This window comes from Canis lupus, chromosome 1, assembly GCF_011100685.1.
Source record: "Canis lupus familiaris isolate Mischka breed German Shepherd chromosome 1, alternate assembly UU_Cfam_GSD_1.0, whole genome shotgun sequence".
Classification (NCBI taxonomy): Eukaryota; Metazoa; Chordata; class Mammalia; order Carnivora; family Canidae; genus Canis; species Canis lupus.
In genome coordinates, this window is record NC_049222.1 from 45725996 (window position 1) to 45739452 (window position 13457).

At 36.1% G+C, this 13457-nt stretch overlaps 1 long non-coding RNA gene across 3 annotated transcripts; it reads left to right on the top strand.

Annotated features, from left to right (window-relative positions):
• Positions 1-1634: 1634 nt before the first annotated feature.
• On the top strand, positions 1635-5792 carry LOC102153338. 3 transcript variants are annotated; one of them, XR_005353088.1, is made up of 5 exons: positions 1635-1676; positions 2920-3115; positions 3268-3359; positions 4193-4299; positions 5311-5792. It is a non-coding gene; the product is annotated as an uncharacterized LOC102153338 (long non-coding RNA). The 3 variants fall into 3 exon arrangements; XR_005353087.1 differs by having other exon boundaries at positions 1638-1676; positions 2906-3115; XR_005353086.1 differs by having other exon boundaries at positions 1641-3115; positions 5311-5785.
• The last annotated feature ends 7665 nt before the right edge of the window (positions 5793-13457 follow it).

A 13457-nucleotide genomic window follows, 5' to 3' on the forward strand; every position in this document is an offset into this window, starting at 1 on the left:
ATGAGCTTGAACAACCACACAAGGCTGTGTAGAATTCCAATGACTTCATCAAGATGTCTGTGACTCTTTGCTGGGTGAAGGTAGGAGAGTGAGCAGCACATCTTTTTTGGCCAACTTTGGCTCTCTTTTTGCTTCTGCTGTAGTACTGTTCTTCATTCTTTACCTCGTGGCTATTCCCACCTCCCAGTCCTGGTGTTGACACAAAGAGAGAATGCAAATCCTTTTCCTGATCTTCCTTCTGCTCCAGAACAACATTAATGAAGATTGATCACATACAGTAGGACTTTTACTAATGGTTTGTGGTTTGCCTTGATGAGAGGGCTTGTCATCATACTATTATAGTAAATAACATAACATTGAATTTTAGGTAGTCCTGACCTTTTATAACCAGTTATTTTTCTCAGTTTATTTTTTTATACAAACTTAAAAAACTAATGAGTGCATGTGCTAGTTTTTAAAAATAGCATGGAAGGGTATACAATGAAAAATATCCTCAGACCAGATCCCCAACTGCCCTCATCAGAAGTAACTACTGTTAACATTTCTTTTTGTAATCTATAATATTTTAATATATATACAAGCTTGCGTATGCAGGGAAATCCTTTTTTATAAACAAAATAATGTATCTGTTTTTATCCTTACTCTTTCAACTTATCTATGCCATTGAATTTGAAGTAAATTTCTTGTAAATAGTATGTAGTTGGATCATTTTTTTGTTTTTTTAAACTCGGTTTGCCAATTTCTGCCTTTCAGTTGGTATATTTAAACCATTTATCCTTAAAGTAATTACTGATATGTTGGAGCTTAAATCTAAGAGTATATTATTTTTTTCTGTTTGTGTCTTCTGTTTCTTATTCTTTTCTTTCCTTTCTTTTCTGTGAGTTGCTTGAACATTTTTTAAGGACTCCATTTTGATGTATTTATGGCATACTAGAGTACATCCCTGTGTATTTTTCCAAGTGGTTGCTCTGGGTATTACAATATACATACATGCTTTATCACAGACTACTGGTATCAACATTTTACCACTTCAAGTGAAACCTCACTTGCACTTCCCCTTACCTCCCCAACTTTTAAATATCATTGTCTTAAGTATTAAATGGTGTTATAATTTTTATTTCTACCCTAGCATCTATTTTAGAAAACTCATGAGGAGGATAGTCAATTGCATTGCTTTCCTTGCTATTTTTTTCTCCCTTCTTAATGGCATGGATACATTCTTTTTCACTTAGTTTCTGTTTGAAGAGCTTCCTTAAAAAAATAGTTTTGTTTGTTTTTTTGGTCACTGGACTCCAACAGTTCCTTGCTGGTGCTGCTTCAAGGGTTGGAAGGAATGTTACCAGGCTGTTGCCTCATGTAATCCTCTAGGTGAGGGAACAGAGTCTCTGGCTTTAGGGCAGAGAACCTGTCCTGTGAAGGTGCTTGTTGTGGTAAAATCCTCTTTGTAGGTGCTCAATGTCCCCACAGGTCATGTCTCTGTTAGAAGGGGAGAGTCCTGGGCCCCATAGAGAAAGAGAGTTTCCCTTTGTGGCCTATTTTCATTTGGACTTCAGATCTGTCCCCTGAGGTAGTTCTGTGGACAGAACTCCCATTAGATTCCATTGTTACTATGGCTACCTGGGCCATGTTCTGGGGTTGGAAGATGCCAGACCTGAATTGCCTTATTCCATTGGGCAGTAGGTTCTAAGATGCCCCAACATTATATTGTTTCTTTAGTCTGACTCTTTAATTAGCTTGTCCCTCTCTTACCACTTCTCAGAGTTTATCATTGTGCTTAGCAGGGAGGAGCAGGGCATGATGAGTCTATACCAGCTAGTTTGTTTGGACAGAAGTCCCTTAGATTTTTAAAAATTAGATTGTTAGATTCTTAGATATCTTTTAGCTAGCACAGAACAAGGACTTTCTCAAGGCTATGCAATATCTAGACTCTTTTCTTCCTTATTTTATCTCTAGTTCATCTCCATTTCACCTAGGTTTTCTAGAGAATCATGAATTCTCACTGAGGCAGAGAATTCTGCTATCTCTGGTCCCTAACCTGTAACCCAGCTCTAAGTTTCTTTGTTTCTTTTCAGCCCATCAATTGGTCCGGTTGAACAAAAGAGGCTTCTATTCTGTTCCCCTGGGCAACTCAAAAGTCAGGCATAGACCCAGGACAAGGGATCTTCCCTTTCACAGTAGCCTTTGTCCTTTGAAGACATGCACTGTTTTAAATAGCATCTTCTATCACCCTTCTGAGTTCACATTTAAGTAGATGGAGCATTTTTGCTCCACCTTTTGGCCAAAGACTGTGCCTTGAAGGTTGGGATTACATCCCCTAGTACCAAGCAGAGTGCCAAGCACCAAACAGCATTTATCTGTCATAAATGTGTGTTAAGTGCAGGAATAAAAGGCGGGCTGTTACTATTTCTTCCATCGTGTGAATGGGTTCAGCATGACAATAATAGGTCTGGAGGGACTCTAAAAGGTCAATTAGTTCATTTTTCTGCTTCTGTCCAAGAACACATACCAGATAACTAGGTAGCTAGTCTGATTTTAAGTATATAAAAGGAAAGAAAATTACAGTTTCCTCTGGTAATCCATTCCAGTGTTTAACAACTCTCATTGTCAGCAAGATTTTCTTTATATCTAGCCTAAAGCTCCCACACTGCATTCTTCAACTTTAGCAAGTAAAAATGTGCAACCAGGATTTAAATGGTTTTTATTTCTTTAATTACTCTTGAGCAAGTATTTATAGGCCAAATACTTTTCTATGTGTAGTTTCATAGGCTTTTCTTAATCAGAAGGTATGTGCACTTACCTGTCCTTGTCACTTAGTTCCAAACCGCCACTGCCCTGGTATTGGCTCTTTACTGTGGTATATTGATTGCATTAATGGTTTCAATTTGCACCATCTCTTTTGGTTGAGCCCTCCCACTTTAGCTCTGGGCTTAGCCATGTGACTTGCTTTGACCAATGGGACCACAGTCAGCTAGGTGTGAGCAAAGACTTGAAAAATGGCTTGCATATCCTCTTTTCTGGTGAGAACATGAGAACATGCCCAGTTTAACCTGCTAGAGAGATAAGACTATCTGGATGGATAAGATAACCTACCTGGAGAAGAACTGAGTCTTCTGAGGTGAGGCCATCCAAGAAACAGCCAGCTCCCAAGGTCAACTGATTCTGGTGCAGATCATCAGAAATAACTGCCCAATGGACCCATATACTCATGATACATAATAAGTGGATATAGCTTTAAACCATTAATTTCTAAGATCTTTTTGTTTGCAGCAAAAATTGACACTCTCCTTAGGAATAACTTCCTAGCTCTGGTGGCAGTCAACCTCAGGAATAGGTTCCCCATGCTGCTGCTTATGAAACAGGTAAGCTTCCCTAACTCTTATTGTCTTACTTTCTGCCTGTGCATTTTCCTCATTGCTTTGCTTTGAGTGATTAACCAGCACAAACCACCTTGGACCTACTCACTTGGAGTCTGACCTTCTTTACTGACTGGTGGTGGGGAGGAAAAAAAATTACTCTATCCTTTAAGTTTTTCTAGCTGGTCTAAGAATTAAATTGACATGAGACAGATTACCAGGAGAAAATCAAACAAGTTTAATAACATGTAAACTTCTTGTATCCATGAAAGACACCCAGTAAAACTGGGTAACTCTTCAAAATAGCTGAAGCCATCACCTTAAATATCATTTCCAGCTAACGACAAAATAAGATGTTGGGGGTATGGAGTAAGTTATGGGGGCTTACCAGGAGAAGTATGGTAAACAAAGATAAACACAGATTTAAGTTTAGGCCTTCACTGGGAACAGTGTCTAGAGATTTAGAGTCATCCCCTCTTCCAGTTATGAGGGAGAAGACCTAACAAATAGAGATTGCCCTTATACATGCAAATGTCCCTTACAAAAAGGTAACTTTGACTCAATTTTCAGAGCTTCTCCTGTGTCTGCAGTTTCTTAAAAATAACCAGTTTAGAATAATCAATATGCCAAAGAAGCATATCGTAGAGTGGCAAATTTGCTTCCCTGTGGATTCCAAGAACTGAAATGAGGAACTTAAAGTAATCAAAGAAATGGGCAGTGTTTTTTGAAAAGTGAGTTTTAAGATCACTGTAGTACTAAATTATACCCACTTTAAATGTGCTTATGTTTTTCTCAGGAGTATTTGTATTCTGCTAGTGTTAATTCTCCAATTGTTTCAGAGTAACTGAACTATTCCAGACCTTCAATCCCACCTACCTTTCTTGGAAATGACACTGCTGCCACCTACTATGAATGGGAGACAGAAACCTGGGACAGATTCCCCAGGGTATGTAGACATAAATATATTCTCTCCATCCTGCTCTCAAAATTCTTAATTTTATTTTTTCTTCTTAATATTCTTTCATACAAGGTTAAGCTTTTCCATTTCCCTACCAATACTTTACCTTTTCAATTTAACACGTTCTAATCTTATTTTCATGGACTCTATGCTATACTGAAGGTAAAATAATGATCAGCTATTTGTGAAATCCAGTGACTTTTTGTCAGTGCTCACACTTCTTGAACTTTATTGAATATTTAATGTCATTGGATACCTCTATCTTCTTCCTGAGCCATTTTGTTATGTTTGGCTTTTGTGCCAATACATTCCACTGTGACTCCTTTAATGGATCTTTCATGGCTCTTTCCTCTCCACCTGTCTCTAAGTGTAAAATATCCCTAAGGTTAAGTCATTGGCTCTCTATCTTCTTTTCTTTATATTTTCTCCCAAAAGTATATTCCTCAGTTTCTCAATCTCACACCCATTTCACCCCAAGACTGTTAGGGTTCAACCTATCACAACGTGCTCATCCTGCTTACCAAATATGTGCTTCAGTATTCAGGTGAGTCATACTGACTAGACAACTGCAGAATAAAGCCTAAGTCATTTTTTCCCTTAGTATTCAATTCAATGTGTTATAGCCAAAATAATTTTATCTGGAACTATAACATTATAAGGCACATAAATTATGTTCTGTTATTTAAAAAAGCAAATCAAACCATGAAACTGCCAAATTCAAAGGCCTATGACTCTTCTCTTTAGTGTATAGAGATGAATCTGCTGTTTCTGAATATACTCACATCTACTCCACTTATATTTCTGTTCAGTCAGGAAAACGACTCTCTGGCTTTGCTTTGTTTCTTGATGCAGCACAACAGGGCATGCCAGAGAACTCTGTAGGGAAGGCTCAAAAGTAAATGAATTTTATTCACATACTGAATGGTTTTATTTGGTATTTCCACTCTGGCTCTTTCATGTAATGTCTCCTTTCTTTTGTTCTGTGTTGTTAATGCATAGTCTCTGATGCTGAATGTGCCCTGGAGAGAGATGTGGATGCTCACAGTGGCCCAGCATGGTTCTTGGCACTGGTGCTTGGAGGAGGCAGGGGGACTACAGAGCCTGAGGAGATAAGTAGCAAGCTGCTGGCTTCCAAGTGGTGCAGAGTGGCTCCAAGTCTTCCTATGTGACTCATCACTCTTCAGAGTTTTTCCTAAAGTTCAAGGCTAAGTAGACAAATCTTGTCCACAGATGAACTTATAACAGAGCTTTTATTCTTTTACTGGGTCTCAGCTTCTCCCTATTTATGTCAATCATTCTGATCACTAAAATTTATACAGTATTGCTGCATATGATTTTGTTTCATTTTCCTGTAAATGTAGAAAGTGATTAAAACAAGACTCATCCTGTAGTACTTGAATTCAAGCAATAAAGGCTCATGGCAACAACAGCAGAGTAAGCATCAATGATTCACACCGTGAGATGAAGGGAGCTTGAATTATAGCACACTAATAAAATAATGATTCCTTCCCATAATGTGATCATGATCCCATCAATGAACTAACAATGATTCAAGGGCCTTCTAAAATCACTTTTGGCATTTACTTACATTGTGTATCTGGCTTCTTTATCAATTTGAGGGACTAGGCTTTCTGTTAGCATGCTTGAAGATGCTGTTAGTATGAACTGTAGACCAGGAGCTTCAGCATCACTTTGGACTTTTAGAAATGCAGAGTTTCTTTATTTTATTTTATTTTTTCAGAATTTCAATCCCAGTCCAGAACTAATGAACAGAAACTTGCATTTTCACAGGATTTTAGGTGATATGTATGCTTATGTTTTAATTTTGAAAACAATATTCTAAGGCATTAAGTCTATATTCTAAATTTCATTCATTGATACTTCAATCTAGTAACCTTTCTTGTCTCCTAATATGTTTTTTTCTTCCTGAACTTTGAGAGAAAATCGCCCAACCACATATATTTAGTTGCATTAGGACTTCTCGGTCACAGTGATTAGAATAATTATTAACATTAGAATGAGTATCAGTCAGATCATGCTGAAAATATCTGAATGCAAACCAATGAGAATCTATTTCTAAATCCTTAGTTGACTATTTGGTAAACTGGTTCAGAGCACTGTGTCTCTTTCCCTCTCTGTCTCTGTCTTTGTCTCTCACAGGCACACACACACACACACACACACACACACACACAGCCACTGGGCATGAGGAAGTCAAGTTTCCTAGTTCCAAGTACAGGTTAAACATTATGTTTGAGGCACATTTTAAGTGACACAGTAATTTTAGGAGCCCAAATGCAAGAATAGAAGTGGTTCTTTTTAAAATTTAATTAATAAATTAATTTCATTTATTTCTTTAAGAAGTGAAATGGTTCTAATAAAATTCTCTTGCTAGATCACCTGGTTTAGGAAAATTGTTTCCCAACAGGCCATTGTTCTTGCAATGATATCTCATCCAAAAAGAGAAATGCTTGATCAAACTCATAACTACAACTCAACACAGTTAAGTGAAACCCCCAACATAAGTTTCAGGGTAACCTTTATTTATATAGAAAGAGCAAAACACTATTGATAATCCTTTTTTTGCTTCCATCTGTGAGAGGGGTGCTTTAGAGGGGTTTGAAAGTACAATTTTTGTCCAAGACTCACTCAGCCTATAATGTTAATTGTGGTGAATTTTTAAACTGACATGGAGGCTGAACTGGAGGGAGGTCTCTTTTCCAGCAGAAGAGAAAAAAGTTTACAGCACTAGAATGGCCATCTGTACTGATTACAGATCCAAACATCAGAGAGGGAGCAACAACTTCCATTACTAGGGATTCACGGGTCTCCTAACTCCATTTCAGGGATCTTGCTTGCAAGTCAAGGAAGTCCTAGAAAAATAAGTAGGACATTTAAAAAGAATCCAAGGATATCATATGGAAATGCCTTCAATTTGATGACTTCACTTATTCCTGAACTCATTTATGTGTTTGTTCAATAAATAGATATTAAGGGCATTTTATCTGTTTAGCATTGTTCTATGTACTGAGTTTATAGCAGTGATCAAATTGGACAAATATAACTGCCATCTATGGCTTAACAGCTTTCTAGTAGGAAGCCACTGGAGGGTTTTGAGTGGAGGTGTGACATGATTTGGCTTGCAGTTTAGGAACATCCCTCTGGCTGCTCTGTTGAGAAGAGATTTCATTTATTAAATGGAATGGATTAGTGGACTACCAAAGACATCAGTGTGAGGCCTTTACTATGTCAATCTAGGCTTTTGATTGAGTATATATTTTTAGATCTAATTGCTTATGACTCCAGAACAATTCACTCATGATAGCTCTTTTCATTTAACATATTCTATTAGAATTAAAGACAACAAAACTCTTCTCCAGAAAGCATTACTTAAATTTTATTTTGAGTAATAGACTTTTCTTTATGTAGGGTGGTGTCAGGTTGAATGACTGGTGCAGACTACTGTAAAAAAATCTTCCTAAAAATTAGTGTAGCTGCTCAATGTCTCCTGGGACTTCCCATCAGACTTTTTGTTAAAAATTCAAGTCTTGATCTCTTGATATATTAGCTTGCATGAGTAATAGATTTGGGGATTAAGGAGGGGGGAACATTTGTTGATAGCATTTTATGTACCAGAGACTTTATACACATCCTTTCATTTAATCTTCATGCCAATATTGGGCAGTGGTAGATAATGTTATTCTTGACTCACAAATGTGGAATATGAGCTCAGAGTGGTTAAGTATTTTCCCTTATTCACAACTAGATATTGGCAAGAGTAGAATTGGGAAACCAAGCTGTCTTCTTGGGATAACACTATACTACATCAGTGAAGACTATTGCTATATACCTTGGGCACTGCTATTGGGCTTCTCACCATTACTACAACATTTCAAATTAATTAAATGTATATATAGATTTAAGACTCTTACATCTCTTACTATTCTGTAATTCAGGTCATACAAGCAACTCTCTGTCTTAAATTGTTTGTTATGTAATATTCCTGTTAAAAGCCTGGCTGTCACAGTTGATATTTGATGGGGCAACATGTGAGTGATTGTTGGCTATTAGGGTGGCTACTGTCAAAAGAAAATGTCAAGTGTTGGTGAAGATGTGAAGAAATGAAAACCCTTGTGCACTGTTGGTGGGAATGTAAAATGCTTTAGCCATTATGGAAAACATAATGGAGGTTCCTCAAAGAATTATAAATAGGTAAAATTAAAAATTATATGACCTAGCAATCCCACTCCTGGGTATATATTCAAAATAACTGAAAGCAGGATTTTAGAGAAGTATTTACATATTCTTGTTTATTACAGTATTACTCACAGTAGCCAAGAAGAGGTCAAAGCCACTCAAATGTCCATTGGTGGATGAATAGATAAAGAAAATGTGGTATATACACAATGGAATATTATTCAATCTTAAAAAAGATTGTCTTACGCTGCCATATGCTACAACATGGATGAACTTGAAGACATTATGCTAAGTGAAGCAAGCCAGTCATAAGGGCAAGTGCTGTATGATGCTACTCATATGAACTGACTAAATTAGTCAAAATCATAGAAACAGAAAGTAGGAAGGTGGCTGTCAAAGGTTAAAGGGAGGGGGGTGAGGAGAGAATTAGTGTTCATTGGGTATTTGCATTTTAGTTTTACAAGATAAAAAAGTTCTAGGGATTTGTTGCACAACAGTTAGAGCATACTTAACACTACTGTACTATACACATAAAATGATGACAATAGGAAATTTACTGTTGCGTAATTTTTTGCCACAACAAAAAAAATCCAGAAAAAAAAGTTACCTACTGATTAGTTGCCACTTAAATATACAGGACAAAGTATTTCAGCTCTCAATTTGCAACAGGCTCGTGAATAAAGAATTATTGCAACACACATCATCTCTATAAAAGCTACTCTTATATAGTCTCTGTTTTAAACAACTGATTTTAAGGCTATGTCTGAACTTACTCCTTTTAGTATGATGTGGCTTTCTGATGGAATTGGTGTTATTTTAGATGCAAGATAAGAAAATAAAGTGTTTACCATTAAAAAAAAGAAGTGATCGCTAAAGACAGTCAGTCATTTGTCTGTATTCGCTAAGATCTACCTTGTATATCAAGTTTGGCCTCTTAAATGCTATATACCTGGAACATATTGGTGTTTAACCTTCTATAAAAGTGGTTGGACAAATTTCCAAAACAGCAACATGTTTTTTTGCCTTTATCCAAGGTCAACCTTCATAAATGACTTTATGAAGAGTACTTTTCCATCATTTGTAAATTGTTATTGAATACAGTGTTTGTTACATAATCCTAGTATTTCTGATTTTTAAAAGTTGACATTCAATCCTTCTGATTTTTCTGACTTTGGATAGGTTTGTCTACTTCTGTTATATAATATTTTTCTTCATTTATTATAAAATGAGAATGATACCACTCATTGTATTTACTTTTCACTTATCTTTCAGGAAGCTCAGATTATGTTTTTATAATGTTTTATAATTTCCTACTTTAGTTTTCTGATATCATCACTATTAAGCATTACATTTTTAGTTTGTATTTTATTGTGAAGTAACTTTAACCCTGTCATGAATTTGGGCAACCTGGGTGGCTCAGCGGTTTAGCACCGCCTTTGGCCTAGGGTGTGATCCTGGAGACCGGGGATCGAGTCCCATGTCGAGCTATCTGCGTGGAGCCTGCTTCTCCCTCTGCCGTGTCTGTGCCTCTCTCTCTCTCTCTCTCTCTCTCTGTGTCTCTCATGAATAAATAAATAAAATCTTAAAAAACAAACCTTGTCATGAATTTAACAAAATGAAATTTCTGGACTTGTAGACCTTATCAAACCAAGGTCTCCAAATTTGTCACATTGGAAGACTTTCATTCATTTGCAGTTGCCTATCGAAGCATTTCTCAAATGTATAAAAACTGTCCTTAAAGGTAGAAAGAATGAATAAAATCCTGAAGGGATTTGGGACTGTATCTCAAATAGCCCACTATAGGCATCATATTCCTTTGTAGATCCATGTTTTATCACTTCCATAATACCTGGATTTTTTAAAGAGAAAAAGATAATTTTAAAATCACTTACTAGTCAAAATATTAAACAATTTCTCTTCAAATCTTTGAACAAAATTAATACGCAAGGTAGATGTACTGTCTTTATCCTGTGACTTTGAAACCCCTTCAATCTCAATATGAAATATGTTACAAAGGAGAAATTTAGAACTGAAAGGAAACTTGGATATGACCTTTCCCAATCCTTCCTTTGTTTTCCATGTAATGCAAGTTAGGTAAAAAAAAAAAAAAAAAAAAGGTTCAAGCAAGATCACCCAAAATAGAATTTGTTTCTGGTCCCCTGCCCTGTGGGACTACCTATTGTACAACTTGCCTCATTCTTTGTGTCCTGTTAAATCACACAAAGAGGCTGGATCAGATGATCTCCAGCTTCCTTTCCGGCTCAACTATTTTGTTTTCCTATTTCTGAAAGCCATGATCATGTTGGGCTTCAATAATGTAAGTAGAGGTAAAAAAAAAAAATAACGGATGCTAATGGCTGCTCTGAAGATGTCCAAAGTTATACACTCTAAACACATGATCCACATGTGACTATTTCAAAGGATTCAGTAATATTCCTAGATTATGCTGCACACCAATATGTGTGAAAGTTTACCTTTTAATCTCAATTTTCTATCCCTCTTTATTTCTATTTCAGAACGTGTCATAGAGAAAGACATTGACAGGGGATACGATCTGTATATATCAGTTTCTGGAAACACATTCAAGTCTCTGAGCCATAATCCCTCAGGCAGTGCTGTCCAATAGAACTATCTGTAGGGATGGCAATGCTCTGTATCTGTCTTGTGCAGCAAAATGGCAGCCACTAGCCTCATGTAACTATTGAGCACTAGAATATGGCTAGTGCATTTGAAGAACTGAATTTGTTTTATTTAATTTTAATTAATTTAAATTAAATTTCACATATGGCTACTAGTGACTACTGTACTGTACAGCACAATATCAGAGTCTGATAATGGAAGAGAGAGGCTTTGAGGAATGAGTTGATCAACTTTAAAAACATTGGTACAAAGAGTAAGTTATAGAGAGGTAATTTTTTGTTATTTGCAGGATTTTCAGAAATATATAAATTAATCACTATTAATCATACTAAGGAAAATCTCAGAAGAAGAAATATCTTTATATTTTTCTTTTAAAAAAAAAGACAGTTAAGTGAGTCATAAAATTAACTTTCTTAAAGAAAAAAAAAGTGAGCACTACTGCCATCTTGTGGATTCTGGATGATGGGACATGGACAGGCTCAGACCGCGCTCATTTACAAGCTGTGAGGTTGAGGCCATGCTCACAATAGCCTTTCAGTTACATCTTTTGAATGTCGGAAGATGAATTATAGTCACAGAGCCTCAAAGAATATCCACATGACAAAAATCAATTTTATAAAAAATAAATCATCTTTTAGCCTTAAGTGACTGATACAGAGTGAGCAAGTCTCTGAATTCAGTAACAATGAGACTGAACAAAATCAAAGTTGGCTCCTGTTTTGCTTCATTTACACAATTAACCATTAAAACATTTACCCAATGTCCTCTTTTACCTCTTTAAAGTATTATGGCAAAGAGGATACAAGAAAGTATTTAGAAAGTTTTCAGGATTCTTGAATCAAAATAAAACTTTTTCTGTACCATTTTTTTGTTTGTTTCAAGTTTTTATTTAAACTCCAGTTAGTTAATCTATAACGTGGTATTAGTTTCAGGAGTAGAATTTAGTGATTTATCTGTTGCGTATAACACCTAGTGTTCATCACAAGTGCCTCCTTAATGCCCCTCACCCATCTACCCCATCCCCCTACATACCTCCACTGCAGTGACCCTCAGTTTGTTCTCTTTAGTTAAGAATCTGTTTTGTGGTTTGTCTCTCTCTTTTTCCCTCCATGTTCATCTGTTTCATTTCTTAAATTCCACACACGAGTGAAAGCATATGGTATTTGTTTATGTACCTTCTTATTTTAAATTTCTGAAAATGTTTCTGATTCTCGGTCATGGTACTATTTGCTCAAACACACACATACATGCACACACACCTGTAGTAATTCATTTTCCTTTCTCTCATCCTATATTCTTCCCATTATAAGAATTGTAAGACCCTTTAGTGTAGAAATTTGGCCTTGGTAGCATGGTGCTGGTCAAATATTAATTATAATTTATACACATTAATTGATTTGTTTTCTGGATATCTTCTTATTAACACTTTCACAAATACTCCCTTGGGACAACTAAGGATATGGAGATTGCTTTTATTCTAGACAATGCTCATCTATAAAAAGGTAACACAAATAATTCTGTACACAGGACAGGGATGAGAAGGACAAAGATATATAATTACAATAGGGTGTAGGGAAGAAGAGATGATTATATATATTTTATTCCTTCCCATTTAGCTCTGGAATAGTGCTAATTGATATTGGAGACATTTTCCTAAATATAGTGCCAATAAGTGGCTTTAAAATTTTTTTATTTGGCAATATCAAAGTAGCCATTTTGTTAGGGTAATTTATAAGCCTGAATTTGAGGAAAGGGAAAAAGAGGGAAAGGAAGAAGTTGTAATTAATGGGAAACCCTGAATTCAGAATTCTGGAAATTTAATGTGGAAAGTAGTAATTATACACATTGGTACGCACATGAGGCAGAAATTGAGGAGAAGGGAAAAAAAAGACATCAGAACCTCAAGCATCAGAGGATTCTTTGTCTCCAAAAGACAGTTCATCAGTACCGTAGAGTGGAATGGGGAGATATATACCCTATTCTGAAGAAAGAATTAGCAGGATTTTGAGCATATTGTGATGAACAAAAAGTGCAATGTGTGCTGTAAAAGATAAAAATATTGAGTCAGAGGCAGTAAGTTCATTAGAAATGGATTAGGAAGAATAATAAAAGCTCTAATAAGAGACCTGGTCTTTTAGGTGCATTAATGGAATCAGGAGAAGAAGAGAGCTTCCTGGATTGCTGACTTAAAAAGAGAGTAAAAGGTCTAACTTTCAGTGGGATAGGGAAGAAGAGGAGAACATATAGATACAGGAGAAACTCTTTGAGAATTAAGAGACAAATCAAGTATAATTCCCAAGGAACAGAAA